Source organism: Lepidochelys kempii, chromosome 9 (genome assembly GCF_965140265.1).
Source record: "Lepidochelys kempii isolate rLepKem1 chromosome 9, rLepKem1.hap2, whole genome shotgun sequence".
Taxonomy (NCBI): domain Eukaryota; kingdom Metazoa; phylum Chordata; order Testudines; family Cheloniidae; genus Lepidochelys; species Lepidochelys kempii.
In genome coordinates, this window is record NC_133264.1 from 80,288,586 (window position 1) to 80,315,608 (window position 27,023).

At 42.6% G+C, this 27,023-nt stretch overlaps 1 protein-coding gene across 2 annotated transcripts in view; it reads right to left on the reverse strand.

Moving 5' to 3' along the window:
- Window positions 1-266: 266 nt before the first annotated feature.
- The window catches only part of C9H8orf48 (chromosome 9 C8orf48 homolog), a 230,685-nt gene continuing 203,928 nt past the window's right edge, over window positions 267-27,023 (reverse strand). Inside the window, exons 10-11 of one of the 2 annotated variants that reach the window (XR_012160954.1) lie at window positions 4,419-4,547; window positions 267-517 (exon numbers count right to left, since the gene is read on the reverse strand). The gene's annotated coding sequence lies outside the window, so the exon portion shown is untranslated. The remainder of the gene's footprint in view (window positions 518-4,418; window positions 4,548-27,023) is intronic. The other variant, XR_012160955.1, reaches the window with a different exon arrangement.

Here is a 27,023-nt window from a genome sequence, read left to right on the forward strand (position 1 = left end):
AGAAATGGGAAAGGAAAAAAGATTCTTAGATTATCTAGCAGTGGTAAATGATTTGTTATAAAGTAAACTAGCTAGCACTCAAAACATGTGTTTTGGTTAATCACTTTTAAAGTTCCATGTGTCCTGAGTAGGGGGAAATGGAAAGGAAAGAAAAATTATGCTGTCTAGACACAAAGAAGAAAATTATTACAAATAGCAACAGGGAGAAAAAGTCTCATTATTTCCCATTTTCTCTTTGCTGGTGGGAATACTATCCATTCTATGTGCCATTGACCATGTAGAAGTTTATACATAAATACAGGTTAGTGGTGATACAAGATAATGCAGCTTCATTCTTACAAAGCAGGAGCTTGAAGTTCTTGTTGAAGAAAATCTGAGGGAAAAAGGAGTTCAGGAGAGCTGGCGATTTCTTCAGGAGACAATATTAAAGGCACAACTGCAAATTATCCTGATGCGAAGGAAAGATAGGAAGAACAGTAAGAGGCCAATATGGTTCCATCAGGAGCTCTTTAATTACCTGAAAATCAAAAAGGAAACATGGACAAATTGAAAATGAGGAGTACAAAGAATAGCACAAAAAGTGGAAACATGGACAAATTGCTAAACAGGAGTACAAAAGACTAGCATGAGTATGTAGGGACAAAATCAGAAAGGCTAAGGCAAATAATGAATTATGCCTAGCAAGCGACATAAAAGACTATAAGAAGAAGTTCTTTAAATGCATTAGGAGCAAGACAAAGATGAAGGAAAGTGTAAGTCCTCTACTTTGAGGGGAAGGAGAGCTAATAATAGATGACATCAAGAAAGATGAGGTGTTTAATATCTATTTTGCTTCAGTCTTCACTAAAAAGGTTAATGGTGACTAGATACTCAACACAAGTAATATTAACAACAAGGAGGAATTTATGCAAGCCAAAATAGGGAAATAAATTCATCCTAGGATACTTAAGGAATTAGCTGAAGCAATCTCAGAACCATTGGCAATTATCTTTGAGAACTTCTGGAGGACAGATGTGGTTCCAGAAGACTAGAAAAGAGCAAATATATTACCTATCTTTAAAAGGGGGAACAAAGAGGACCTGGGCAATCATAGGCCAGTCAGCCTAATTTTGATACCTGGAAAGATACTAGAACTAACTATTAAACAACCAATTTGTAAGAACCTGGAGGATAACAGGATCATAAGGAATAGCCAGCATGGATTTTTCAAGAACAAATCATGGCAAACTAACATAATTTCCTTCTTTGAGAGGGTTACTGGCCTAGTGGATGGGGGGAAGCAGTAGATGTGATATCTCTTGGTTTTAGTAAGTGTTTTGACAGAGTCCTACATTACATTCTCAAAAGTAAACTGGGGAAATGTGGTCTTGATGAAATTACTATAAGGTGGGTGAACAACTGGTTGAGAGACCATACTCAAAGAGTAGTTATCAATGGTTCGCTATCAAACTGGGAGAATATGCTTTATAGTCAATTTGTTCATTTTATCATTCATTTATTGTGCGTTGTGAGATGTTATGATTAACTCATATGCTACGTCGTATATAATTGTAGTATGCTAAATATATTTAAGTTGTGGGATCATACAAGTATGAGACTGATAAGTATTTAGGAGTGATAAATATGCATTAGGTATATAAGTAAAGCAGGGCTGAAATGCAAGGCCTACAGGCTGAGGCCTGTAAGATGTACTAGGTCACAAGCTTAAGAAATGCTTGACATAAATAAGTGAGCAAAGAGTGACCCTATGCTACAAGATCATGAGAAAGATGTGTCAACAGGTGATGCAAAAAACTGACCACAAAGTACTGTTTAAGATCACGAGATACTTGTTATAACATCTCTTCCAACATGTGTCCTAACCGCAGAGTACATGTTGTGTGTAGATGCTAACAAGAAAAAAAGGAACTACAAACAACCTATGAAAATGGGGTACCCCAATATTCTTGTGTGGTGCAATACAGATAAGGAAAAAGAGAACTGACACCTTCATTCACTTGCACAGAGTGTTAGGTGTAATCAGAATCACAAGATAAAAGAGGGCTCCTGGATTGGGTAACATGGGTTACCTTTGGGGAAAACATATGGAAAGCTGAATGCTATGGTTCACTGGACATTTTAAGATAAAAAACACGTTCCAAATATTAATGTTTTTAAGACTCAGACTGTAGCTGACTCAGCATCCACACCAAGAACTGACAACTACATTTGGCAGACCTCGGCATGGTAAAGCTAAGAAATTGAATTCTAATGGAGTGGAGTACATTAATTAATATTTGTACAACATTTTGAAGATGTAAATGGGCAGGTTAGTATCTTCACTTGGAATGTTCTAAAGAAGGAGGTCTGCCATACTTTACTGGAGATCAAAATAATTTGTTTGGATAAGTCTGATATCCACAATTTTAAGAGACAAGTATCTTACTTTCTTATACAAGTTAGTAAACTAGTATGCAGTGATTGTGAGAAAAGTAGGGATGTATTAATTGTACTACACATGGACTCTATCAAAGTGTTAGCAGTGGTTGCTGTTAGTGTAACCCAGGTTTTTTATTACATTCTGAAGAACTCTTAGAATTGAAACAAACATATCTAGAAAAGTATACATGGCCTGCATGCACACATTTAAGCAGAGATGTTTTGGGCAGAGATAGCATATCTTTTAGAAGAGGGTAAGGATGTACAGCTGTAGCTAAGATTATTCAGATAAGAACAAGTCATGGAGAGAAACCAGTGCTTAGATATCAAGGTTATTGGCACTTTCAAAACACCAAAGAACGTGACCCTTAATTAAATTTGTCTCCTTATGCACATTTGTGACACTCATCCCATAATATCTGAGCAACTCCAATATTAATAAGTTTTTTCCATCTCACAAAGGTATCTTGAGGCTATTCTTGTTTTACCCTTGTGCACAGAGGCTAAAAGTCTTGCCTAGGGCTAGTCAGTCAGTCTACAGCAAAGCTGGGAACAGATTCCAGATCTTCTGAACTCCTCATTCTGCACCTTAAACACAAAATTAGACTTCTTCTCCTATGCAGAGGAAGGGGAAAAACAAGGAGAGATGGGAGCTTGAGAAGAGTACAGAGGGAAATATGCTTAATTGAGAATAAAGGGAAATACTATGAGAGACAAAGATGCCCTATTCAAAACGTGAAAGTATGGTTTAGGTTAGTGCTCACCTCTCTATTTACAAACACAGGTACAAAGTGCTGTGGCTACCACTAACATTCTCAGTGCTGTGACAGGGTCAGGCCAGATGGCTACAGGAGGGTGATAGAAGGCAGATATATTAGCCCCAGGTTAAATAGGTCCCTTTTCCTTGGGTAAGGTAACAGGGAAGGTTCCAGAACAATCAGGAAGACAATTAAGACAGACAGGCTGATAAGAACACCTGCAGCCAATCAAGAAGCTGCTAGAATCAATTAAGGCAGGTTAATCAGGGCACCTGGGTTTAAAAAGGAGCTCACTTCAGTTTGTGGTGCACGTGTGAGGAGCTTGGAGCAAGAGGCACTAGGAGCTGAGAGTGAGAACGCGGACTGTTGGAGGACTGAATACTAGCATTATCAGCCACCAGGAGGAAGGTCCTATGGTGAGGATAAAGAAGGTGTTGGGAGGAGGCCATGGGGAAGTAGCCCAGGGGGTTGTAGCTGTCGCACAGCTTTCCAGGAGGCACTCTAGACAGCTGCATTCCACAGGGCCCTGGGCTGGAATCCGGAGTAGAGGGTGTGCCCGGGTTCCCCCCAAACCTCCCAACTCCTGGTCAGACACAGGAGAAGTTGACTTGGACTGTGGGTTCAAGAAAATGGCCAAACTGAGGGCTGCCATGAAGCTCCAAGGTGAGCAAATCCGCCAATAAGCACAAGACCCACCAAGATAGAGGAGGAACTTTGTCACAATGCATACACAAGTGGTGTCATTCACCTTCCAGATTAGTCAGAGAATCATTTTATTTTAAAAATGATCTCCCTGTTTTTTCTAGTTAAAGAAAGGCTAGCTTGCTATCAGAGAGTTCTCTATGATTAGGTACAGCCTAATGCTGGATTATTTCATCTTTTTGAAAGGGAGAATTAGGAACTGGTTAGGCTCTGTCTGTCTTGAATATGACAGAAATTCATTTGAGTAAAATCTCTACCACTGTGAGTAACTATTGTCTTTAGTTAGTTCCATGCATAAAAATCACATTTACAGCTATCTATCAGCAGGTGTGCGTAAGCGCCTTCCCCAAATGGGATAACTGTGAGAACTTTTATAAAGGCTGGTGCTGGCCATTGTTGGAGACAAGATACTGGACTGGGTGAGCACTGGGTCCGATCCTGTATGGCAATTTCTATGGCTCCTACTTTTATTTTGGCTTGGCGAAGGCAGCATAAATTATTCCCTTATTACATATTCAAACTCATTCATGCTATATGTACCAGTTACATTGTTCCATCTCCAGACTCCTTATCTTGTAATTCTGCCAATTCACACAACCATGTAGGCGCTGAATGTTCCACTTCCAGCAGCTTTAAAATACTGCCACCATCATTGGTAGTTGTCACAGCCTGTAAAAAAAAAAGAAAAGAAAGAACAATAAGGAAATTAAATTACAATGTTTAGTTTTAATAGTCATATTTTTCTGCTATTTCTGATAGATAATCCCATGTAGCATCTAGAATTTAGCATTTGGATAGTTAGTAATAAATTTCACTGACTGTGACTAAACCTGTGAAAATAACATCAAGTCAAACTCTTTTTTTCCCTAGAAAAATGGAGCTTTTGCTAAAAAAAAAAAAAAAAATCAGCAAGTCATCTTGTCAACACAGTCAGACCTCTGCAAGAAGACAAGGTTTTGAAAACCTTTTACCCAGTAGTTTCAAAGATCACCACTTTTGTTTGCAAGCTACAGACATCTGAACAGAAATTAGAAACCTGAAGTTTAGCAATTATGGATTTGTATACACATGGAGTTATTCCTGATGAACTATCCCTAATTATGACACATCCGATGAAGTGAGCTGTAGCTCACGAAAGCTTATTCTCAAATAAATTTGTTAGTCTCTAAGGTGCCACAAGTACTCCTTTTCTTATCCCCAATTAGCTTAACCCATGTGGTTTAAGGTACTCACTTTTATATCTAAGTGTCTCCATATATGGTGTTAATCAGGAAGAGTTAATCAATAACTCAATGAACAGACAAGACTTATGGCTGTAATTCCTCCTGTGTTGATCATATTAATACAACTAGAAGGACACTGATGAAAATGCTCACACTTCAAAAAGGTTTTGCTTTATACAAATAATTAATGGAAAACAAACATTATTTTGAAACAAACAATTTTAAAATCACTCTCACTATACTTAAATAGACATATTATATCTATGTATTATATATAATGCATACATTATCATTGCTAATGAAAAGAGATTGGGGTATAACAGTGTGATGCAATATTCATTATTTACCACAAGGAGGCAATTTTCACAAATATAGCTGAGATCTCCTATTTGTGATCATCACTAATTATTAATTTTAATAATTAGTTAAGTACTAATGAGATGCTCTGACATAAAACACCAATGAGATGTTTTGGCATAAAAAACATAATAATGGTCCCTTCTGACCTTAGAATCTATGAATCTATGAACCTCCGTCTTTGCCCTAAGGAATTAATTATCTAAAAGCAGTTTACTTAAATAAATATTTTATGAGCACAAACTTCAGAGATTAGCATCCACAGGCAGACAAATTTACCCAAAAATAAAAACTTCTTTTGCATCCCAAGCTTTGAAAAAAATATTTCCACAAATCACAAACTGACATTTTATGTTCACCTGGCAAGCATTTCATACAGAAAGTGCAACTACACAAAGCAAACCCAGCCGTGTAATTTGTTTCACCTGAACAGCATCATTTCACCATTTTAGCATGTAGTTTTATGAGCAAATAAGATTAAAATAAACAAGGCAACAAAGTGATAAAACAATTAGAAACCAAATAACCTAGTCGATTATAAATCTAAAAATTGAACTCTGTCATTGAAGATTAGATTGAAAGGTCACAATGGTACAAGCTAAGGGACAGATCCTTGAATACTTAACCATATAATTAACTTTATTCACACTATTAGTCTCTTTATAAGAACATAAGAATGGCCATACTCGAGCAGACCTATGGTCCATCTAGCCCAGTATCCTGTCTTCCAACAATGGCTGGTGCCAGATGCTTCAGAGGGAATGAACAGAACAAGGCAATTTATTCAGTAATCCACCCCTGTTGTCCAGTCCCAGCTCCTGGCAGTCAGAGGTTTAGAGACACCCAGACCATCGGGTTGCATCCCTGACCATGTTGGCTAATAGCCACTGATGGACATATCCTCCATTAATTTATCTAATTCTTTTTTGAACCCAGTTATACTTTTGGCCTTCACAACATCCCCTAGCAATGAGTTCCACAAGTCTGTATCCACAAAAACATCAAGGAGTCTGGTGGCACCTTAAAGACTAACTGATTTCTGTGGGCATAAGCTTTCATGGGTAAAAAACCCACTTCTACAGATGCATCTTGGTTTCCTCCCTCCTTGGTTCCCTCCCTCCTATACAACACATTTTTGTGCACAGCATCTGAAGAAGTAGGTTTAAAAAAATAATTTTGCTGTTAGTTTGTGTCCTTTGCTAGTTGCTCTTCAAATTCTTTTTTGGCTTGCCTAATTATACCTTTGCACTTGACTTCCCAGAGTCTATATATATATTCCTTTCTATTTTCCTGAGTAGGATTTGATTTCCACTTTTTAAAGGATGCCTTTTTGTCTCTAACTGCCTCTTTTACTCTGTTGTTTAGCCATGGTAGCATTTTTTGGCCTCTTGCTTTTTTAAAATTATTATTATTATTATCTGGGGTATACATATAGTTTTTGAACCTCTATTATTGTGTTTTAAAAAGTTTCCATGAAGCCTGCAGGCATTTCACACTTGTAATTGTTCCTTTTAATTTCCATTGAATTAGCCTGCTCCTTTCTGTATAGTTCTTCTTTTTGAAGTTAAATGCTACTGTGGTGGCTTTCTTTGGTATTCTTCCCCCCAGTTAAATTTAATTACATTGTAGTCACTATTACTGAGTAGTTCAGCTATATTAACCTCTTGGACCAGATCCTGTGCGCCACTTAGGACTAAATCAAGAATTGCCTCTTCTCTTGTGGGTTCCAAGCTGCTCCAAGACGCAGTCATTAGTGGTGTCTAGAAATTTTTTCTCTGCATCCCATCCTGAGGTGATATGTTCCCAGTCAACATAGAGATAGTTGAAATCCCCCATTATTATTGGGTTTTCTGTTTTTGTAGCTTCGCTAATTTCCCCGAGCATTTCACACTCACTGTCACCAACCTGGTCAGGTGGTCAGACATATATTCCTACTGCTATACTCATTTTGTGGTACAGTTTGATTTAAGATTTTACTGTACTTGACTCTATGCTTTCTTTCACAGACTGTGCCACTCCCCCATCAGTGCAACCAATCTCCTTGAATTCAGCAGGACTACTAACATGACAAGTTATGCACATGCTTAAATGTTTGCGGGATTAGGCCCTAGCTCCATGTAAACAGAATTTAGCCAGGCCTGTACCAATTGCAGTATTATGGCCAGTTATTTTATAGTGAGAGAGCAAAAGAATTTTAAACCAGCAAAATTCCATATGTAATCTTTAGCGCCTCCATAATAAAGCAAAGCTATTCTCATGTGTTTCTTGGTTCCCTCCCTCCTATCCAACAAGTTTTTGTGCACAGCTCATCCTCAGACCTCTTTCTGCCCTTTTGATTCAGTTCCAGCTCTTCCTGTTTGGAGTTTCCCATTTAGCCCCTGTGTTCACTTCTCTCTCCACCACCTGCAAAAGGCCCCACTGTGCAATAGAACCTTGGCTTGAGGACTAAGGACAGGGCCGTCCTTAGCCGTAGGCAGAATAGGCAGCCGCGTAGGGCACCACTCTGCCGGGAGTCCAGACAGACGGGAAGCAGATGGAGCATGTAAGAGCAGGGCTGCTGGGTCGTAGAGAGAGCCAAATGCAGCACAGTCTGAGGGAGGGGATTGGCTGCTGGGATCTCTGGGAAGCGGAGGGGGTAGGGGTGAAGGAAGGAACTCACCTGTGAGTTTCAGAGTAACAGCCGTGTTAGTCTGTATTCGCAAAAAGAAAAGGAGTACTTGTGGCACCTTAGAGACTAACCAATTTATTTGAGCATAAGCTTTCGTGAGCTACAGCTCACCAATTTATTTGAGCATAAGCTTTCGTGAGCTACAGCTGCTTAGCTGTAGCTCACGAAAGCTTATACTCAAATAAATTGGTTAGTCTCTAAGGTGCCACAAGTACTCCTTTTCTTTTCACCTGTGAGTGTGACTCTCTCCCCCGGCATGAGGTGAGGCAGGCTGGGCGGCTCTGGCAGTATCCTTTGTTGCCCCCCCATAACGTCCATTCTTCTCCCCACCCCACAGAGCACCTCCTCTATCCCCCCTGCCCCCCCGGCAGGGCTGGGTTGGGTGAGGTGCTAGGGGAAGGTGTGGGGGGGTGGGGTTGTGGGGGTGTGACTGGCTGTGTGCTGAGGAATGAAAGTGAAAGTAACTCACTTCCTAGGTAGCCAGCCAGGATTGAAATTATCACACACAGCTGGCTGGGCTGGGGAGAGGGTGACCAGATAGCATCTCTGAAAAATCAGGGGTGTAGGGTGACCAGATGTCCCACTTTTATAGGGACAGTCTCAATTTTTGGGTCTTTTTCTTTTATAGGCTCCTATTATCCCCCACCCTCTGTCCTGAGTTTTCACACTTGCTGTCTGGTCACCCTAGGTGGGGGTAATTGGTGCCTATATAAGACAAAACCCCAAATATCAGGACTGGCCCTATAAAATCAGGACATCTGGTCACCCTAGCTGGGGATCACGTCTCTCCCCCCGGCTGACAGTGATCCATCTCATCTGGGGGGGGAGCTGCGCAGGGCAGGATGAGCTGCTGTGGCTCCGTGTGTGCCCCATCCCTGAGAACAGATGCTGTGCTAACTTCACCATGGTCCGTTGGGCTGGCGATGGTGCCCATTGGTGTGTGATCGGACCTGAGGGTTTTCTGCTGCTGTTGCCACTCTGCACCCCAAGAGGTGGATTTTGGGGTCCTGCAGTTTTCTACCTATCTCCTCCTCTATTGCAGCTGTTGAACCAGCAGGCTGGGGGGTGAGCCAAGCATGAAAGCAGTACTGTGTTGCCATTTAGATTGTCATTTAACAACTTTGTTTGCCAAAAAAACTCAATATCTTACCCAAAAACAGAAAATTACATTGTTGACAATTATTTGTGACAAGTTTGGTTTGGGGCAGGGAGTGGGCCAGTTTTCATCAGAGAAACAAAAAATGTTGACTGGCTTTCCTATAGCCCTGTTACTGCTAAATAGCGCCCTCCAACAACTGCCATATGCTCATCTCCTTACTAGTGTGTAGAGTGACCATATGTTGTACTCAGGGGTGGCAGGTTTGTATAATTTTTGGTGGTGCCCAGAAATTGCCCCTGCCCAAACTCCACCCCCCCAAACTCCACCCCCTCCCTTACCTGCCCAAGGCTCTGGGAGGGAGTTTGGGTGGGGGAGAAGGTCTGGGGTGTAGGCCCTAGGCTGGGGAAGAGGGTTGGAGTGCAGGGGGATGAGGGCTCTGGCTGGGGCTGGAGATGAGGGGTTTGGGGTGTTGGAGGGGCTCAGGGCTAGGGTAGAGGGTTGAGAGTGTGTGTGGGGTGAAACCTGTGGCTGGGGGTGTGGGCTCTGGGGTGGGGCAGGGCTGGGGATGAGTTTGGGGTGCAGACAGGCTGCTCCGGGACAGGGGTCAGAGAGGAGGACTCCCCCCAGCCCTTTCCCTGCCAGCAGCAGCGAGCTCCGGGGAAGGAGCCCCCTTTCTCACCCCCCAGCAGCACACTCACCCCCACCACTGTCACTGCACGTACTCCTAGGGCCCCTCTCAGGTCCAGGAATCTCCCTCGCCTGCCCCGTGGTGGGTGCCGGGGGGGTGCTGCATGCGCCTCCTCCCCTCCTGCTGCCCCTGACTGTAGCCTCACTGGGGGTGAGGGATGGGGCTGCCTCCTTGCCCAGCATGGGGCAGGGGTGGTGACTGCAGGTGGGGGGGGGGGCCCTGTGCTGGTGGAGGGTCCCCCTGGAAAAGGGAAGGGTCTGAGGTGGAAGGACAAACTCAGTCAGTCTGCCCTGGTAGTCAAGCTGGGTGGGGAATAGGACCCTGTGGCAGCAGTTGCTGCAGGGAGGCAGCATGGAGCTGCTCGGAAGAGGCAGCCAGGGACTGAATAGGCAGCCAAGGATGCTCTGCTTCGGGGTCTGGGGAGGTGTGTGGGGGCAGCAAGAGGGGTAGGGGTGGGGGGGCAGGTGGGCTGGGGGAGACACCCGGCCCCAAATATTGGTGGAGCTGGGCTCCTGGGCTCTGAATATTGCTGGTGCCAAGGCACCACGTGGAGATATAACTCGCCGCCCCTGGTTGTACCAAGATTCTCTTGCTTTTTTTTCCAGTGAGTCAATATAGCTTTTGCCAGCCCAGAATTTGGGCAGCTAATGTCTTATGTTTTCACAATGTTTTGTCCAATTTTCATAAAGTAAATACACGGTTAATTTGAGTTAAAAAGGCCAGGGACATGTCCTTGTGCAGAATCTGTGCAGCGGATTATGCTAGAGCTGTGAAAATGTCAGTTTTTGATGGAACTTTAGAGGCAGTGATTGATCATGTACTTCTGGCCGTGCCCCAAATGTGCTGCTATTGCTAATGTCTTTCCAAACAAAAACAAGGCACAATAGGACTCCTGTCACATTTCTGTGCTGCCTTAATCTAGATGAGATGGTTCCGTGCTGACTTCATTTTGGTCACTTTGTGCTTTACCGAGGAGTAAAACTAGGGTTCTATTTTCCCACTGCTTGGAAACCCAGCTTATGAAACTAGATAATGCCACTGATCTGTTTACAGTATAAGGTGGATATAGAGTTGTAACTAACATTAAGACTGATGTCCACTGTACATTTAAAACTAAAAAGTGGCTTTGTAAAAATGACATGGGTTTCCATCTCAGTGTCTCAGTCAGGGCGGAGCGCCTTGTGAGGTGTCTTCACACTAGCTCAAGGTCACGGACTCACGACCATCCTATATTAATTATTTTAAAAAATATTTCTGATAATTTGACAATAATTTAAACAGTTATTTCTTTAAAAACACCCTTATAAGTTATGTTGTATTGGAAACAACTTTCTGGGTCACAAAAAAGAAAACGGAAAGATGAAATAGGATTAGACTGTACAAGCACGGAAGGGTTCTATACTTAAGTTTGTACGTCATGAAAACAACGAAGTTGATCAAGATCATCAGGTAACTGCCGAAGAAAATTTTTATGCAGACGAAGCTCAAGAAACGCAACAACACACAGAACAATCATTTGAAACAGATGCAGACACAAAACAAGAAATTACAACCGTTGAAACTGTACTAGCATGGGATATAGATGACATTGACGCATGGCTGCAATCTTTAAACAACGAATTCCGTGCCATTATACTTGAGAAAGGCCCTTGGAGAATAAAAGGTCTTGAATAGCGTAAAGACATTAGAGGTAGGAAATTCATAGAAAACAATTACTAAAAAATACTTTCTAATGGCGAAATTGTCAACAGACGGTGGCTTGTGTACACTAAATGCAAAGATGCTATATTTTGTTTCCCATGCAAGCTTTTCAATAGTTGCAATTTTAAGATAGCCACCACGGGTATTAATGATTGGAAAAATCTTAGTCACATATTACCGCAACATGAAAAGGCACACCACCACATTGAAAGTATGCACAAATGGTGTGAGCTGAGTGTAAAGTTAAAAAATCAGACAACTCTTGATGCCCAAAATCAAAGATTGCTGGAGTCAGAGAAGCAACATTGGTGTCATGTTCTTGAACGTCTATTATCTATTGTTGAATATCTATCAACAAACAAACAATCTTGCTTTTAGAGGAAGCACTGAGAAATTATTCCAGCCCCAAAATGGAATTTTTTGGGCCTTGTACAAATTTGGAAAATTTGACACAGTGATGAGTGAACATCTTTGAAGAGTAACTGAAAATGAAATACATGACCACTATTTGGGACCAAGAATTCAAAATGAACTGATCATGCTAATGAGTGATAAAGTGAGAGACAAAATTGTTTCATTGGTTACTTTGGCAAAATATTTTGCCATAATTCTAGATTGCACTCCGGACATAAGTCATCAAGAACAGATGTCGTTAGTAGTGAGATTTGTCGACATTAGTGATTCAGCACAGATTATGGTTAAGGAATCATTTATCACATTTTTAGACGTAGAGGACACTACAGGTTTTGGACTTCTTCAAGCTCTCCTTGATGAACTAAAATGAATGGGATTGTCTGTAATGAACATTAGAGGACAAGGCTATGATAATGGTGCCAATATGAGAGGATGCATTTCTGGCGTGCAAGCTAGATTGCTGGCAGAAAATCCACAAGCCTTTTTTTGGTCCGTGTGCATGCACAGCCTTAATTTGATTTTGTGTGATATGGCCAAGTCTTCTGTAGAAGCTATTTCTTTTTTTGGTTTGCTGCAACACATTTACGTGCTCTTTTCAGCTTCCACTCAACGATGGCAAATATTCAAAGCACTTGTCAATGGTATTATCGTTAAGCCTCTATCTGAGACATGCTGGGAAAGCAGAGTAGAAAGTGCAAAAACGTTGAGATATCAATCTGAGGAAGTTTACGAAGCACTGGTTGCTATTTCGGAAGAAGCCAGAGATCCAAAAGCTAAAAGTGAAGCTTAATCATTGACCTCTGAAATATCCAGCTTCAAGTTTCTACCATATGTTGTAATCTGGTATGACATTCTTGTTAAAATCTCAAGTGTAAGCAAAATAATGCAGAGACCAATGATGCAGCCTGATTCAACACTTACTTTACTAAACAACACACAAGACTTTTTAGTGAAATACAGAGAAAATGGATTCAAAGAAGCACAGGTTACAGCAAGGGAACTTGCCCAGGCACTTGGTGTAGAACCAAAATTTCCATGTCCGAACGTGATACGAGTTTCAAGGAAAAAACGGCAAGCGGAATATGAAGGCGCAGATGAGCCCATAGAAGAGCCAGAAAAGAAATTTGAGGTTGAATTTTTTTAATGTTGTGATGGATAAGACAATATCTGCTGTTGATGAAAGGTTTAATACCTTATGAGCACACCATGAACAGTTTGGATTTTTGTATGACATAACTAAATTCAATGAAATAGGAAAACAATAGCAGTAAATGACAAAGTGCAAGAACCTAGAGAGCTTCCTGAAGCACAGTGATACTTTTGATTTAAATGGACTTGAACTGTACGAAGAATTGAGTATATTGTCATCAATGTTGCCACATGCAAAATCAGTGATGGACATTGTACAGTTTATTCATACCAGCAAACTTGTTGACATATATTCTAATGTGTACATTGCCACTCGTATTCTACTGACAATTCCTGTAACAGTAGCATCAGGAGAATGGAGTTTCTCAAAACTAAAGCTCATTAAAAACTATCTCCGTTCTACGAGTCAGGAACAATTGACTGGTCTTGCTATTCTTGCAATCGAACAAGACATCATAGAATCATAGAATACCAGGGTTGGAGGGGACCTCAAGAGGTCATCTAGTCCAACCCCCTGCTCAAAGCAGGACCGATCCCCGACTAAATCATCCCAGCCAGGGCTTTGTCAAGCCTGACCTTAAAAACTTCTAGGGAAGGAGATTCCACCACCTCTCTAGGTAACGCATTCCAGTGTTTCACCACCCTCCTCATGAAAAAGTTTTCTCTAATATCCAACCTAAATCTCCCCCACTGCAACTTGAGACCATTACTCCTTGTTCTGTCATCTGCTACCACTGAGAACAGTCTAGAGCCATCCTCTTTGGAACCCCCTTTCAGGTAGTTGAAAGCAGCTATCAAATCCCCCCTCATTCTTCTCTTCTGAAGACTAAACATCCCCAGTTCCCTTAGTCTCTCCTCATAAGTCATGTGTTCCAGTCCCCTAATCATTTTTTTTGCCCTCCGCTGGATGCTTTCCAATTTTTCCACATCCTTCTTGTAGTGTGGGGCCCAAAACTGGACACAGTACTCCAGATGAGGCCTCACCAATGTCGAATAGAGGGGAACGATCACGTCCCTTGATCTGCTGGCAATGCCCCTACTTCTACATCCCAAAATGCCATTGGCCTTCTTGGCAACAAGGGCACACTGTTGACTCATATCCAACTTCTCGTCCACTGTAACCCTAGGTCCTTTTCTGCAGAACTGCTGCCGAGCCATTCGGTCCCTAGTCTGTAGCGGTGCATTGGATTCTTACGTCCTAAGTGCAGGACTCTGCACTTGTCCTTGTTGAACCTCATCAGATTTCTTTTGGCCCAATCCTCCAATTTGTCTAGGTCCCTTTGTATCCTATCCCTACCCTCCAGCGTATCTACCACTCCTCCCAGTTTAGTGTCATCTGCAAACTTGCTGAGGGTGCAATCCACACCATCCTCCAGATCATTTATGAAGATATTGAACAAAACTGGCCCCAAGACCGACCCCTGGGGCACTCCACTTGATACCGGCTGCCAACTAGACATGGAGCCATTGATCACTACCTGTTGAGCCCGATAATCTAGCCAGCTTTCTAGCCACCTTATAGTCCATTCATCCAGCCCATACTTCTTTAACTTGCTGTCAAGAATGTTGTGGGAGACCGTGTCAAAAGCTTTGCTAAAGTCAAGGAACAACACGTCCACTGCTTTCCCTTCATTGTCATTAGATGACATTATTACTGATTTTGCAGCCTAAAAAGCCAGAAAGGTCGCTTTTAATTAAAAACAAATCCTTGCTTCAATACCTCTTCATAGAAATTTCCAATAAAATGTTGACAAATTAAAAAAATTATATTATTTGCATCATTCTGTCAATAAATCAGAATTTTTTCTTTAGCGCTACTTCTTTAGTGCTAGTCCATCAGCATATTAGTAAAACTCCTATAAATATTGAAGATTCACAAGTTCAACTCTTTGGTACTCAATCTCGGGCTTCTGTGCCACAGTATTGTTCTGACTTTGAGTGCAGTCAGATGTGTACGCGCGCCCAGACACACACCCACACACACAGAAGTAAAACGAAGTACACCGTTCTTCAAATGCATGAATGTATTTCCATTATTAGCATGAGTAGTCCCATTGATTTCAAAGCAGAGAGATTCTAGATTGCACTCTGGATAAAGCTTTCTTTGGAGAGCTTTGAGGGAGCTATTACAAATAAGGTTTCCATGGGGTTTGCTAGTACTCTTAGCTTTGAACAGAATACATACGATGGTCAATTCCCAGTACGTGATCCTGTGACAAACTGGGATTTTTATTTAAATCATATTTTTACAGAGTATGAAAAATAGCAGCTCTGTTTACCCAGCAGCTTCTTGCCCTGTGTAAGTAGTCAGAAGACACTACTTCTTCCTACCCCAACTCTCCAAATAAGAAAGAGGCCCAATTGACAGTCCTACAGATTCAGGTCCTCAGCTAGGGAAGGACAGACAAGTGACCTTGTGGGGAGGGGGGATGATCTGTTCCACATAGGGGCCAAATCACCTCTCCACCAGTTATTCCTGTGCAGCAGGCTGGGGTCTGTGAGTGCCCCATTACGGGAGCTGCCAATGGATCACTGTACCCCCTCACGGGTAGTCCAGAGCAGCAGGGATCTCAGGAGGCTGCGTGGCCAGACCTGGGCAATCCAGGAGGGGCCTGCACTTGCTATGGCAAACAGGAGGAGCTGTGTTGCCTATGGATGGGGGTATCACTGAGCTGGGAGCAAACCAACACCGACAGCCCTGCTACCACCCGCAGCAACCTGAAAAGCGAAGGGGCGAACACCTAGTTAGCACCTTCTTCACAGACTGGGGGAAGGTTCAGCAACCAGGGCCCCCAGCTTTCAGGGCACAGTCACCATTCCGGATCCAGACCAGGAGCCCTGGGACCCGTTGTCCCCACAAGTCCAGTGGACCCTCCATGACCAAGGCCATCATCTCTGCCACCCGGGAACCGAACTCACTGTGTAGTGGAGAGAGGAACAGCTGGGGTAGGGCACTGTAACAATCCACAAATGTGGCTGACTGGGAACCACTGCCGGCCAATCACACTCAGTCCATGCAGGGCCACACCCACTCACTGGTCCCATGCTCTCTTCTGGCCCAGAGCAGAATGCAGGAAAGGCAGGCATAAGGGCAGAGTGACAACCCTCTCCGCCAATGAGAGGACAAGATAGAGGCTTCCAAAGTGGACATTGTCAATGCAGGGAAAAGGGAATATGCAGAGTAGCGGTTCTCAAACTTTTGTACTGGTGACCCTTTTCACACAGCCAGCCTCTGAGTGTGACCCCCCCTTATAAATTAAAAACACTTTTTTATATTTAACACTATTATAAATGCTGGAGGCGAAGCGTGGTTTGGGGTGGAGGCTGACAGCTCGCAACCCGCCCCCCATGTAATAGCCTCACGACTCCCTGAGGGGTCCTGACCCCCAGTTTGAGAACCCATGATACAGAGGGACATGAGTAGCAGAGTGTCCCCCATCCCCAGTCACCCCAAGAGCTACGCTAGACAGGTCTTCTATTCCCATCAATATTCCTCGTCCTTTACTGTCAAGAAACCAGATAGTTGCTGTGTCTTCCCCTGTGCTCCCCATGCCAGCGCAACCCTCTGCTGCACTGGCCTCCCCTCTATGGACATAGAGCAAACACCAGCCTCTCCCACCCCACTCTCGTCAGCCTTCCCCCACTCTGTAATCCACACCAGCTCACCCGCGCACATGAACACACAAGCCTAACGTGTACACAGCACACAGCACACAACCTTTTCTCTCCACCGCCCGCTCGCATATGCCCGTTCATCTGCTTCCCACACCAACGTATATCTGCAGCACACAGCCACCTCCTGCATAACCCCATGACAGTCTCCAACATCCCCACACCAGGCTTCCCCCAACACAAATCCCCCTCCAGCCTTCCATCTCCCATACACATTATCCCACTCCAGCTGCCCCCCAACTCCATTCCAGACCACAATTCACCACAACGCTTCCTCCAAGACAACCTTTCCTTATCCAACACAAAACCCCTACTTCAGCCTTCCTCTTCCCCATACAACTCTGCCAAGCCAGCATCCCTCTGCCCAAGAAAACCCTATGCCTGCACACATAATGTTGGCCTCCAACACGCCTTCCACCTTTTTCCTGCCATGCTGGCTTCCCCACCCCTAACTCACAACCCCATTCTGGTTTCTACCTGCCCACCACATATGGACCAAGAACCGCACTCCCCATCTTTACCAGACTCTTTATTTCTCCCCACCCCAATGATGGCTTCTTCCCTCCCCTCCCTTTTTCAGTTCAATCTCCTTTCCCCTACATCTCCAGAAGATTCCAGCAAGAAAAAGTGAGCAGTTAGGTTTAGCAGCTGAAGGGAGATTTTGGGTTGGGAAGTGAGCTATGAAGCTGATTAAAGGAAGTATTTGAATTAAAACACATATTATACAACATACTTCAGTCATTGGATTGACTTTAAAATGTGTCTCTCTTTACCTTTGTTCTCTTATGGTACCTAATTCTGACAAAATGGCATTGAGTGTGAAACTGAGGATAAGAATAAAGAAAACCTTAAATGAATGAGTTAGAGCTATCTCTGGCCAGGAACACCTAAAGGGAACATAAAGAGGAGGGACTGATTCGTTTCAAAGTGCTGCATGCATTCCTTTCAATTAAAGATCCTGGCTAGTAGGAGATCAGATTAGAAGTTTCACTGTATCAAATGAGTTGTTTGAATTGTACCATTGCTCAATTGTACCCTCTCTGAACTTTACATTTGAAGATAAAACATCTGAAGAGTTTCTACTTCTTTGTGCTCCCCCCATCCCCCGCGCTAATTTTAATGTTATTTTAACTGATTGATGGTACTTCTGCCAATCTACATTCACCTGAGGAATCGCAGGCTTAGAGGAGAGTTCATTTTGGCTGGCTGGGACCCGCATATGTAATTTTAAAAGGGACACTGAGAAGTGAAAATCTGCCCTCATTTCAAATGCTAATTTTAAAAATTAGTAATATTTTTTATTTTGATATAAGCAAATGTTAGTGCAAATTTTAGAGGGCAAATTTAAAGCTGGTGGGTACTGTTTGTTCTTTTGGGTTTATGTGAGGTGTTCCAATTTATGATTATGCAAAAACATCCTAACAACACATACAGCTCTTTGAGCTGGTAATTTGATGGAATCCCTAATGGCATAAGGTAACATGTGCCAGAGGCACATATAACAATACATAGAATCAAACCAGACAAAGGGCTTTCTTTGGAAATAAGGAGGCAAAATGCTATGCTCATGAAATGATCATTCATTAATTAGGTTTGGAGTTCAGAATAGGTTGATCTCAGTCACATCGCTGCCAGAAAGAACTTCTGATACACCATGTTTGTCAAAACCATATCAGAAAAAGCTCCTGCATCAGCCACTCACATAAGAAGGCAAATAATCCTGAAAGCCTTTTCACAATGGGTCAAAGATTTCACCTGTCTGAAACTAAGAGCACAGCTATACTACAGAGGCGACGCTGCACCGATATTTTGTCTCTCCCTTGTTTATGAATAAACCAGCTTGTTTTACTTTATTTGTTAAAAGCTGGGTCTTTTCTTTCATTAAGGGATGTGTTGAACTAAGCAGGACAATGTCATCAGCGAAAATGAGGTAATCAAATTGCACTTTCTCATTTGTCCATAAAATTCCTTGGTTGCTCTGGTTACTTTTCTCATGACATAGACAATGATCAGTGAAAACAATACTGGGGACATAAAACACCCTTGCCTTACTCTAGTTGTCACTGCAAACCGTTGCCTAATGGTGTCACCATCTCTGACTACATATTCAGCATTATCATACAGATCCTTGATGATTCTAATGATTTTTGCTGGTATTCTGTAGCATGCCATAATTTTCCAAAGACTGTCTCCATGTACACTGTCAAAAGCCTTCTGGAAATCTACATAACTATCACAAGAATCATAGAATATCAGGGTTGGAAGGGACCTCAGGAGGTCATCTAGTTTAACTCCCTGCTCAAAGCAGAACCAATCCCCAATTTTTGGCCTACATCCCTAAATAGCCTCCTCAAGGATTGAGCTCATAACCCTGGATTTAGCAGGCCAATGCTCAAACCACTGAGCTATTCCTTACCCCCAAGAGGTGCTTGCCTCTCCACACTTTGTTCTATAATATGTTTGAGACCAATGGGCAGGAGTCTTGATTCTCAGGCTCTTGATTTAATCACTAGAGCTGGAAAAAGATCAGGAGAAGGGGAGATGTGACAAGAGAAGGGTGGGGAATATTGTGAGGTTCAGAGGGAGAGTCCATGAGGATAGAAATGATGACAGGGAAGGGAGTAGGGTTGGGGATAAGGATAAAGGGAGAGCCAGTGTCAGAGTTGCAGGGATGGAGCAGATTCTGGGGCAGTGTTTATTATGGCAACGTGTACAGAGAAGTTCAACAAGTGTCAAAATGTGGCGCTGTCACCAGAGAAAGTGGGGCCTGAAGCTCTGAAGGCAATAGGGATTTCAGATGGAGAGGCAGGTGTGCTGGTTGCCTCTGAGAAGTAACATTGCCCTCATTTTACAGATGTGGAAACTGAGACTAAGAGTAGTGATTTGCGCAAGATTGCACAGTGAGGCAGTGTCGGAAACAGGATTGATGCCCAGGTCTCTTGGCTCCACTAGACCACAGTGCTTGCTTGAATTAATAGTATTACTTTGCAGGGAAAATATGAGAACATATGAGAAATTTCAGACCAAAAAGAAAGGTAAAATACTTGGCAACATTTAGTAGTGTACAAACAATAATGAAATGCACTGAGCTGTAATTCACACTCTTAAACACAAGGTGGTGATCAAACATTATTCTGAAGAATTCAGAGTAACAGCCATGTTAGTCTGTACTCGCAAAAAGAAAAGGAGTACTTGTGGCACCTTAGAGACTAACCAATTTATTTGAGCATAAGCTTTCATGAGCTACAGCTCACTTCGTCGGATGCATACTGTGGAAAGTGTAGAAGGTCTTTTATACACACAAAGCATGAAAAAATGCGGAGAGTGGGGTGGGGGGAGGTATTTTTTCATGCTTTGTGTGTATAAAAGACCTTCTACACTTTCCACAGCATGCATCCGACTAAGTGAGCTGTAGCTCACGAAAGCTTATGCTCAAATAAATTGGTTAGTCTCTAAGGTGCCACAAGTACTCCTTTTATTTTGAAGAAATAATCCCACAACAGCAGTGGCTTTCTTCAAGAAAACACCCTGTTTTAATTTCTTTGTCTTGCTCCAAATTCAGTTCACTTGTGATAATTGTTTAATATGAATCCTGAACCTTTTTCTCTGGGGAGTAAAGCAACTACCTGCCCTGCATTGAAATTTGCTAATGAAAAATAATGCACAAATCTGGCAAATCATTTTGCATCTGGCACATCTGTAAATTACATGGGTATGATATTGTGCTGCATCCTCTCTTCTAAACAAATTCTCCCCAGTGGATAACAGCTTCAGTCTTTCTTGCTCACATACAATCTAACAACTTTTTATTACTAAAACATTTTTACTAAATGGAGAACACAAAGCAAGGACTAAAATCTAGGTGCTAAAACATTTATAATAAAATGATTCTTTATATGGAATGTATCCTAAAATAGCCTTGATGCTTTACAATAAAACAAAGCCAGATTTTGGGGTAGTTCTCCTGCACACACAGTCCTTCCTGCACATGTAAGGATTATAGGATAAGGCACTAAGGGCCTGATCTTGTTCTCACTGATGTTATTAGGAGTTTTGCTATTGACTTCAATAAGATTAGGCCCTAAAAGCTAAAAGATTCGAAGTTGCCACAACAGTTGAAAAGTGGATAAAGTCATAAAATATTATTAGCAGTTTTTATCCTAGAAACACTGCAAATATTAAGTAAGTCTCACATCTTCCCATTGTTATTATTTTTACAGTGCCCAGGGGTGTGCTTGGTGCTTTACAAGACAAATAGAAAGATGTGGTCTCTGTCCCAAAATGCTTACGATCTATTTTGACATGACAGGAAGAATGAGAGTAATAATAGCGAGGATGGGTGTAAGGAGAGTGAAGGCAATCAGATCACATTGTTACCCAGTTTGTGGTAGATCTTGGTGGTTCAGTTAAATAAACAGGCAAATATGTAACCATTGCTACAGTGGGGAAAACTGAAGAAGAGATGTTGAGTTGCCCAATGGCAAACAGTGTCAAAAGCATCAAAGCTAAGAAGTTCTAGTCTCCCTGTTCTTTGATCTGAACATTAGACCATGTTATTCTCTCTGAAAAATAAAACCAAAAGCCATGTGAAACAAAAAGGCTTTAAAATCTGCTACATCTGAAGCTGGGCATTCTACAATCAGGGTTGTGCTAGAACAAAAGCAGATGCAATAAATCAATGAAGGAAATTTCTAACAACGTAAATTCAGGGGAGAAAAAACAAACCAAACAAAACTCCTGCTTAGGCAAACAGGTCCCCAACTTCATGCATTTTTTATGTTGGAGATGGATGGCCTATATGTGTTACTAGTGACAGAAATTATAGCATGCAGTTTAGCTGTGTGCTGTGATTCAGGCACATAACAGCCAATAAATAAGGAAAATCTACAGTCAGATGCGCACTCATTTGTAATGATCCTCATTCCCCTGCAGGCTTGGCTCTAAATAACTCTGCTTTGTACATGGGAGGTTCTCCATGACTTATTTGCTATCCCTTGCTTGACCTACGCATGTTTAGGGCCTGAGTCAATGTCCACTGACGTAAATGGGTAGACTCCTGTTTACTCAAATGGGAGATGAGATTCAGACCCTTAATTAGTAAATTGCCTCTCTCACCCTGTGGTGCAGTGTGGCTGCCACCACCAGAGGCACTCATGCTACAAGTCCTCTCGTTCTCATTTAAAAGCCAGTGGAACATTCTGACGGCGTGGTTTCATAGATTCATAGATATTTAGGTCAGAAGGGACCATTATGATCATCTAGTCTGACCTCCTGCACAACGGTCCTTGAGTCTGGAACGCACTCACTCCCCTCCTTGGTCTGGCAGAGCTTGGATCCACTTTCTGACCATCAGTCAGAGCCAGTCTGCCACTGAGCTCAGCTCCATGTGACAGGATGTAACAGTGCTCCCAGCATGTAAAGAGGTACTGGGCTCCTGCCTATCACATGGCTGATCTGGGTGGAGTCTTCTTCTTCTTCGGCTATCCCTTGATGTAAGGATGGTGAGTTTTTAGGTGGCTGAGGAGCTCAATTTGTGCCCTGAAGATTTTCCCACAGAATTGACAGGTGTGATCTTTGAGGAGACATGGTTGTTGGCTGGAGTATTGTGCCTCTTCTTTCCTCCTTTGTCGCTTCTCTGTCTCATGAGCATGTCTGTTCTCCTCAAAGTGAGTAGTGGCTTGGTGTATGGTATGGCGTCACTGCGTTCTGTTCAGCACTGTGTTCTGTTCCTCCCAGTTTGTTGGGTTGATGCCTCCCTTTTTAAGATGTACTTTCAGTATGTCTCTGAAGCGCTTCCGCTGCCCTCCGGGAGTCCTTCTTCCCTGACTTAACTGAGAGTATTTGCTTCAGGAGGTGAGTGTTAGGCATATGTACACAGGGGCCAGCTCAGCAGAGGTGATGTTTCATGACTTGTGCTTCTATCTTGCTGATGTTGGCTGCAGAGAGAACACTGACGTTAGTGCATCAGTCTTCCCAGCTGATCCTGATAATCCTCCCAAGGCTGCGCTGCTGGAACTACTCCAGCCATTTGAGATGTCGTTTGTAGGTTACCCAGGTCTTACATCCATAGAGAAGCGTGGGGATGACAACTTCCTTGTAAACCAAGATCTTGGTGCCTGTTTGCACATCCCTATCACTGAAAACTCATATGAATAGTCTTCCAGAGGATGGGCTGGCACAGCGGATCCTGTATTAGATTTCTGTGTCAATGCTGGCTGTTTGGGAGAGGTGGCTGCCAGGGTACGGAAAATGATCTACATTTTCCAGGGGTTCTCCCCAGATGGTGATTTGTGGAGTACGAAGAGTAGTTTGTGCAGGTGAGGGCTCGTAGAGTACCACCCCTGGGAATGTGCTTGCTTTGCTGGTGCCTAAAGCCAGGCCTGCTCTGGACTTTGAAACAATCATTTTCTACCTTTTGGCTGTAAAATATCTGACTGTGTAATGTGCCTATGTCACAACTGCCCTCTGCTGGACAGAATGATAGACCTGCTCAAGTGCGTGTCCATAAGGGGGCTATGTCCATAAGCTGTAATGTTGCTGAAGTTGAAGAGGCTTCTGTGCTTCTGAAGTAGGAAAATGTGAACTCTGTTCCTCCCTATAAGTGAGAAGTTCTTGATGATGTGCTCCCTTGCTTACCTGCTGCCCCATAAATACACACCCATTCTGCCTCCAAATTTCAGGTAACCCCTCTATCTTTAAACTAGCTCCATACTCAGTTTGACAGAGCAGCGACACATCCACAGTGAACAATACAGTTTGGCTGGTGGGTGGAGGCCAGTTCTCAAAATAACAGCCAAGGCCTTATTAGCCCAGTAGGAGACCTTGATTGACACTGTAAGCTTTGCAACATGGCATGATGGAACTACTTTGTGCAGAGCATCCCTTGAAGCTGAAGTCCCCTTATTCTTCCATTGATCATCTGAGAATGATGGCAAAGCATACCAGCCCCCTGAAACTTTAAAGTTGTTCTTACTAGGTTGTGGGTTTGGGGAACATCTGTGAGCACTCATGGTGGAGGAATATTTCTAAATTCATGTGCAATGCCATGAAAAATCTTCTCCAGCTATGTGATCGAGGATTCAAACAATCAAAGAAGAGATTGGACTTGAAGAATCCAAACAAGATTTACCCCAGATTCATCCCAATAGGAGTTTGGGAGTTTAGTACTGGGTAGATGACTGCATGGTTATGGACTTGCTCAATAGACATGATAGTCATTTTCATACCAAGTCTGGGAGATGCTTCCTTGTTGAGGATTACTGTGAAAATCAGGTAGGATCTTCCTAAGTGTTTATATTTAATTTCAGAATCCTGTTCAGAAAGCAAAGCAAAGCTCTCTTCTGTGTGTGATTTGCACATATTTTTGGGTAGATTATACCTTCCTTCTCCGCACCCTAAGAGTTCTGGCTCCCTTCTACTAGAACCTCTGACATTTTTCCACTGCTGTAAATTAATCCATTGACAGCATAAACTACCCCAAATCCTGTTTTGTTTTGGTTTTATAAAAGCCCTGCACTTCTATTTCTGACACAAATAACAGACACATTTCCTATCATTTTCAGTTTTAAGCTGTAGTTTTTGAAACTGAAATAATAAGAAACCATTTCATTGTGTATCTCAAAATATCCCAGGAGACTTCTCCTTTGGCAGTGAGCAGCAACACTTTACCCATTAACAAGATTTTACTAGGTCTTCAGGACAAACACAGAACTGCTTCATGAGAAAATGGAGCATCTAGAGGTCAGTGACAGATCCAACCAAGCTGAGAACTGGTGCCTACTTCTGTATCTATCACATGAAAGAGCCAAGCTTTTTGTACAATTTTTTAATTTTTGCTTACCTAGTGCAGAGTAGAGATGGAAAGATGATGCTTGGGGAAACTTTACAGTTGTCATTTTTGGGCAACAAACTGATCCTAAGACAAACGCCTCGTGTTGCAATCTCGTGATGTTGCATCATCAAGTCAAGTCACTCTCTCATCACAGCCCAACATGATGTTTTTGTGCCACAGCACAACAACATTATGGAATAAGATTTTGCCAGTCTGAAAATACTTTGCAAGGCATTTAAGTAACTGTACAAGGCTAGAGGACCTAAAACTGCCCTTGGAGATCCTAACCAACAAAATAATTTTGAGTGGACTCCAAGGGGGAAAATTAGAATCCAACATGTCACCTGTGATTGCACATGAAGAGACTGAAAAATACCCAGACAAGGAAGATTTTGTTTTTAAAAAACATTGAAAGCTATATTTGTATCAGACCTGGGCTTTCAGGCCACCGGCCAAATGAACCACACAGAAGTCATCCAATAGGAGAATTGAGTGTGCATTTGCTCCTTTGTGCCCATGCACTGAGGAACTTCAAACCCTAATTGCATAATTGCAGGAGTCTGTTTTGTTTTTTAATGAGAAAATGTAGACAACCCTCTTGTTTTCCTGTAAAACACATGTTCTGATATGTCAGGTTTCAGAGTAGCAGCCGTGTTAGTCTGTATCCGCAAAAAGAAAAGGAGTACTTGTGGCACCTTAGAGACTAACAAATTTATTTGAGCATAAGCTTTTGTGAGCTACAGCTCACTTCAGCGTCTCTAAGGTGCCACAAGTACTCCTTTTCTTTATTCTGGTATGTGTGTGATTGATCAGAGCAAAGACGTTATAGTGTCTGGGATAAACATGCACTTTGATGGGCAGGCAGGAGCAGTCTGCAAAATCATGTGGATGGCATGCTACAGTCTCTTGTGTAAATCTGTCTTAGTTGTTTATAAGTTATTAATCCCAATACACCATAACAGCAGCAATATACCACCAGAGATTTTCCAGTCTCCCTTGTCAATGTGTCTGCCAAGTACATAGTTGGAGGGATACACTCATTTTTACTAGTGGGATTTTTTAACCTTTTAGCTGCTGTCTTCCCTGTGTTCCACGGGAATGCTGGAAGTGGCATCTCAAAGGGATGCCCAATACCTTGGATCATTCATAAGTAGTAAGTGACAGGCTCTGCATTCAGCTTCTGGAAACTCTGGCTGGTAAGCATTCTTTGTAAATTAAGCATCACACACAGTCCACCAGGGTGCCTCTACCAAGTGTCTTTACTATTGTTTGTGATCCAGGTACATCACAACATAGCAGCAGTTATGTGGAGCTTCCTTCCTGCTCTCTGGCTCAGCCTTTTATACTGTTTGCTTTCTTCTCAGAGCTATCCCTCTGGTGAGCTGATTACCTCATTCGTGCAAGTGATCCTTCCTACCCTTCGAAACCCAAACTACCTAAGTCCCTTCTACTTTAGCTACACCCAGGAGTATGCCCTGGGTATTCTAAGGGTACACAGCAATTAAACACACACGGCTGGCCCAGGCTCTTGGGGCTCGGGCTGCGGGGCTAAAAACTGCGAGGTAGATATTCAGGCTCAGGCTGGAGCCCGAGCTCTGGGGCCCTGCGTGGGGGGAGGGGCCCAGTGACCAGGCTCCAGCATGATCCTGAACATCTACATAGCAATTTCTAGACCTGCAGCCCGAGCCCCAGTTAACAAACCCAGGTGAGCTGTGGCTGTGCCTGTGTAGACGTACCCCTTGTGACCAGGATGCTGGCATCCAAAGTTCTCAATGTACAGCTGCTAACAGCAACCTGCACAGTCCCCTGGTACACCGGAAACGTGTTTATATCAGCCTCTCATAAACTGCTACGTGGGGGAGTAAAGTGATCTACTCTTTTTGTGGATGATCACATGTTTTTTTTATGAACACACTAAAATTACAGATTGTCACAAAGAACTATAGGAGTGGCCAGTGGTTGACTATGTCAGTTACACTATCATCTCATGAGACAATCAAAAAAAAGAAAGCACTTCCCTGTGTTGTTAGTTAGTTAGTTTTAGTTGTTCGTGTGCTGATTATGTACTTGGCATTGTACAAAAACATTTGGAGAGGAAAAATAATATTGTGCTTCCATACCAGGGGGAAGAAAAATTCTGTGTTTTTAAAATTAGTCTAATTTAATCTGATACTACAAATGCTAAAATGCCTTAATCGTATGGTTATTGTGCGGTGTCACTACAGGGCAGAGATAAAAGTTTTTTGGGTGCCCAGACTGTGCATTTCCTTACCTTAATTTGTTTGTTTTCAATGTGTAACCTGAACTCTGACTTTCCTGGGTTTGTAATGCTTGGCTTTGGGA